Source organism: Lactuca virosa, chromosome 5, assembly GCF_052849685.1.
Source record: "Lactuca virosa cultivar CGN04683 chromosome 5, Lactuca_virosa_CGN04683_v6, whole genome shotgun sequence".
NCBI classification, from domain to species: Eukaryota; Viridiplantae; Streptophyta; class Magnoliopsida; order Asterales; family Asteraceae; genus Lactuca; species Lactuca virosa.
Window position 1 is genome coordinate 152,095,651 of NC_136430.1, and position 5,072 is coordinate 152,100,722.

At 29.8% G+C, this 5,072-nt stretch overlaps 1 long non-coding RNA gene across 3 annotated transcripts; it reads right to left on the reverse strand.

Annotated features, from left to right (window-relative positions):
• Window positions 1–2,111: 2,111 nt before the first annotated feature.
• On the reverse strand, window positions 2,112–4,791 carry LOC145110929 (uncharacterized). 3 transcript variants are annotated; one of them, XR_013710123.1, is made up of 3 exons: window positions 4,307–4,791; window positions 3,879–4,208; window positions 2,112–3,703 (listed from the first exon to the last, which is right to left on the reverse strand). It is a non-coding gene; the product is annotated as an uncharacterized LOC145110929 (long non-coding RNA). The 3 variants fall into 3 exon arrangements; XR_013710124.1 differs by having other exon boundaries at window positions 2,112–2,954; window positions 3,339–3,703; window positions 3,879–4,791; XR_013710122.1 differs by having other exon boundaries at window positions 3,879–4,791.
• Window positions 4,792–5,072: the final 281 nt, after the last annotated feature.

A 5,072-nucleotide genomic window follows, 5' to 3' on the forward strand; every position in this document is an offset into this window, starting at 1 on the left:
AAACTTTATAAATTTGCACAATTCAATTTTTAGCTAATTTAATTTAGTTTTTAGTTTTTCTTTTTCAATTTATTTTTCTTGTATATAAAAAATTATATTTAGGGGCCAATTTTCACTTTTTACATAGGGTCTTCAAAATACCATATATTTAGAAGGAACACCCTAAAAATTTTTTTTGGCTCCGTCCTTGATCTCAGATACAAAACAGTTCAAATGGCATTCAAGAAGTTCAAGAAACTCCAAAATCAAAATTTCCGATCATAATTTTAACTACTTTTGTTTCCGTTAACACAAAAACATGCAAAAGGTTAGTAAATAGTACCAATGGAATAGGGGACCAAAAAATCAAAAAAAAAAAAAAAATCCTTTTTTCCAAAAAAAGACATCAAATAGATGTAAACAGAATTTAGACTGTTTGTTGTCATGTTTTAAAGATAATACTCATGTTCAATTCCAAGCTGGAACTAAAGAATCTTGTCTATATTTAAAACAAATGTTTGGTTTCTATTAATAATGGTAAATTAAAATTTCTATTAAATTTTACGGTAGCTTACAAATCAAATGTCCATAAAAATTATAAATCGCATACAATTTTCATTATTAATTTTAATTATATATAATAGCAACCGTTAATGACTGAAGAAGATATTTTAGAGTAAATTACAGTTTTGGTCCCTATAATTGGGTTAAATTATTACTTTTAGTTTAATTTTTGAAAATTTGACAAATGTATCTCTATGATTTAAAAAAAATTACATAGCATATGTCTGGTCTCTTTAAAAAAACATTTTACCCTTTCTTTTACCTTATATATATATATATATATATATATATATATATATATATATATATATATATATATATATATATGGAGAGAGAGAGAGATATGAAAGTTTTTTTTGAGAACTTAAAGATTTACGTGAATTTGAGAGCTCCTAATCCACACATCATTTTTCAAAACAAAAACCACAAATATTCATCAAATGTTGCATCTAAGAGGGATCAATGTTCAAAAAAAGATTTGACATTTTTTTTTTAAATATGCATATATGTCCATCTAAATTTGCATGCATGTATATTTTTGGTTTTCTGTGTTTTTGTTTATGTTTTAAAGTTGCGATTCTTTGAAACGCTATGAGAGTCTCAACAGGTTTTGAAAAATATTTTAAAAAAACAAATATCCATGCATATATATATATATATATATATACACACACACACACACACATACACACACACTAGCCGTTACCCGCGTTAAGCGACGGGTGCAAATAATTTTTGTCAAAAATTAATTTCTAGAGGTGATTAGTTTTTATGCACAAATACACGTTTCAGTGACTTGTTTAAATTAATAATTAAATTCTTTAAATTACTTGAGCAAAAACAATTTTCGGTCATGTAAAGAGGATTGACAATTATGAAGTATCTCTAATGTCTCTTGATTTTTCAGTGAATTTTTTATTATAGTTGTGAATGAAGAACTTTGTGCACAATCTATAAAACTCATTTAGACTTGCACAATAATAACACAATAATAACTGTAAGACAATAGATGAATCGTGAGACTAAAATTGGAAAAATGTAAAACAATAAAGTTTAATTTAGGATCTCAGATACAAAAACAGTTCAAATCGCATTCAAGAAGTTCAAGAAACTCCAAAATCAAAATTTCCGATCATAATTTTAACTACTTTTGTTTTCGTTAATACAAAAACATGCAAAAGGTTAGTAAATAGTACCAAGGGAAAAGGGGACCAAAAAATGAAAAAAAATCATTTTTTCCAAAAAAAAGACATCAAATAGATGTAAAATGGTCATTTAGTAACAACAATAAATGGTATTAATAACTCAATTTGATTAAACTAATAAAGGAAACTATGAAGAAAGTAGCAGCAAAAAATGGCATAAAAATCACCACATCAATGTACTATATAGTGTTCACACCTTCCCAAAATCCAATCCCTTTGCAAATTACTTGGTTGACTGTTGGCTAAGAATAGATTACTTGGTTCAATGGGAATTACTTTCCATATCTCAGTCTAAAAATGATATGAACATGGTGTACAACTTCATCTTATAACAATTAACGCACACATTCTAACTCAAATTAATTTGATTAATAGCCCAAATAAGCAACTAAGAGCTATAATGTATAATGCAGAAATTAAATAACAGTATCAAATGAAATAATATCGAACTACAAAAAATTACTTGTACAAAGAGGTTTACTTCAAAACTTATGTGAGCAAAGAAGTTACAAACAAACCAAATATGATTTATATTCTATGGACCTGATGATGATGATGTGATGGTAGTGCCGATAGTGCTGGTGGTGGTGACAGCTGATATTTGTGGATGGCGAAACATGGTAGTGGTGAGAGGTTGAAAGCAGCACCACCATTAAGTGGTGTTTGTTCACCGGAGAAGACGGTCAGTGAATGTGATGGTGGCAGTGGTGCGGTAAGTTGCGGTTTGTTTTCAGGGATGTGAGTGAAGGAGGATAGTGGTGAGTTGTGAGTAGTAAAGTGCTATCAATCTTAGATATAAGCATGTACCTTGAATCTAATAGCATGAGTGCAAACCTTTTGCCAAACCACCTTTCCAAAGTCCAGAGCAGCATTACCAAGAACAATAGACCATGTATCTGCAAATCTATAATGATGATAATTGATGAGGCAACATGACGTATAATATATTATTTACAAACAAAAATGACAAAGTACCAAGGTTCAAAAAATCAATATTCTTCCATTTTCTTTTCCCTTTTTCATGGGTCTATCTTAATTTTATATAAAACCATGGACTTAGATGTGTTCTTAAAGACATAATCGAAAAAAGAAAAACTTTGGAATTTTTTTTTATAATTTAAGCAAATAAATTGCGACCAAGAAAGCAGAGTGAAATTGCCCATTATGCTTCCACTTAGCTGACGAACAATAAACTGGAATTATTTCCTGAAAAGGTTTTATATAAAGGGTTCAATGCAAGAAAATAACAATGTTATTTCATTAATTCGCTCATTACAACATTCTACTTTCATGTCTTTTTACAAACATTGTACATTTAAAAATCACATTAACAGAAATGAAAAACAAAAAAAGAATCATGTTTTAATAAAAATAAAAAAGATCGAAAATAACCAAAATAAGTTGAAATGACTTTCTAATTCCCTTTTACTATTAGATCCATATCCATTGTTATTCTTAAAGTCGTGCAAACTTCTGTGATTCATTGATATTCACATACATCCCATTTCTTTTTTTTTTTCCCAATAAGTCTTAACCAAATGCATTTTTAACTTGTCAAAATTGAAAATTTTCAGTTTCAAAAGTTGATACCATATATTTATTGTCATGTCAGTCTAATGAAAGAGTGCGTGACACCATTGACAAATTGATGTGAAAAAATAGCTGCAAAATTACAACAAAATCAAAACTTTTTATAGATATCGATTAATACATACATGTAAAGATCATAAAACAAATAAGATTGAGGCTTAAGGTTGAACCATTGCTTACCTTGAATGTGGAGTGATAGTTTCTAAATATTAGGTTTATGGATTGAAATTATAACAGATTGTACCCAAAGTCTATGCTTGAACCAAAACCAAGAATCATACAACTATAGTTGAAAATAAAAGTGAACTTACCTGCCTTTGATTCTCTACTTGGGTATTGAGGAGCTCAAGGTACTCATTAACAATCTGTAAACAAAAAAAGAGTGACCACTCATGATTTTAACTTTATTATGTTAATGTTTGTAGTACAGACAGGAAAATAAAAAATATGCAAAATTAATAGCAAGATCTGGAGGAAACGAAAGTAGAAGCAGAAACACAAATTTTATGAGAAAATGAGAGGAATTTATTTTATTCTTACCTAGATCTCGTGGGCGTCGGGAAGTGGTGAAGGTCATTTTGACAGTGAAGGTAGGCGTTGGTGTTTATGGTTTGTCATAAAGAGAGAAAGAGGCAATAAACAAAAGATGATGATGATGGTGGTGGTATGATCGTGGGCGTCCGGAAGTGGTGAAGGTCATTTTGACCATTCCCTTACCCTACCACTCAAATATTTACGTGCTAAACTGCATCATGGAAAAATCACATCTGGTGGCTTTTCCTATAATACTTTACTGGAATCAGGTGCCATTTTCCAATATAAAGATGATTTTAGGAGCACACCAAATAACCATGTTCATACACTTCCAAACTATCAAAAGAGAAATGCAAGATAAAGTAAAGGTGAATGGTTTGCTTTATTTGCACCAAAAGAACACAAGGTAGATAATTTAAAAATTATGGGGTTACCTCACAAAATCAAATGATTGTGAATCCAATTCAAGAAATTGAAGAAGGCTTTGAATCTTTCTTCACATTAGTTTGATTTCTAGCTTCTTAAAATCATAAAGAAATATTGACACCAACCAATTTGAAAGAGAAAGTTATAGAAAACATCAAAAAAAAATTAAATGGAATGCCTAAGTAGATGTAAAACAAAAACAAAAAACTGTAACCAAGTTATAGAATGTTTTGTTTCCATACTGAATAGAAGTTAGGTTTACCAATCAAGATCTATTGACAGTGGATAGTTGCGATAGTAGTGGGTTTGGTAGTGGCCGACGTTAGTGTTAGAGGAGAAGAAGAGAATGGCTGGTGTTAGGGTTAGAAAATAAGATAGTGGAAGTGTAAGAGGGGGAGGTTGTGACTGAAGGACGACGACTAGATTTTGTGAGTCTAAGATTTTAACAAAGAGCACGACTATACCTACAATCAAAGCAAATCAAAGCAACAATGTTAAGTGACGATGGTGATGTTGGGTTTTATAGTAGTTGTATATTAAGTTAATAATGGCTTTGAATATGTCTCCCACTTTGAATGAGTTTATCACATGATAACAAATTAGTTCAATTTTAGCTAAAAATGAGGGTGTGCCAAATGGATAAGAATTCAAATAGGCATTCTTTGACTTTTTTACTTTATTGACCAAGTAAGATTTCAATGCATAAATTGATTGTAAATATCGTATTAATGTTTATACGACTTAAAATTCAACATTTGAGCAAATATGTTTTAT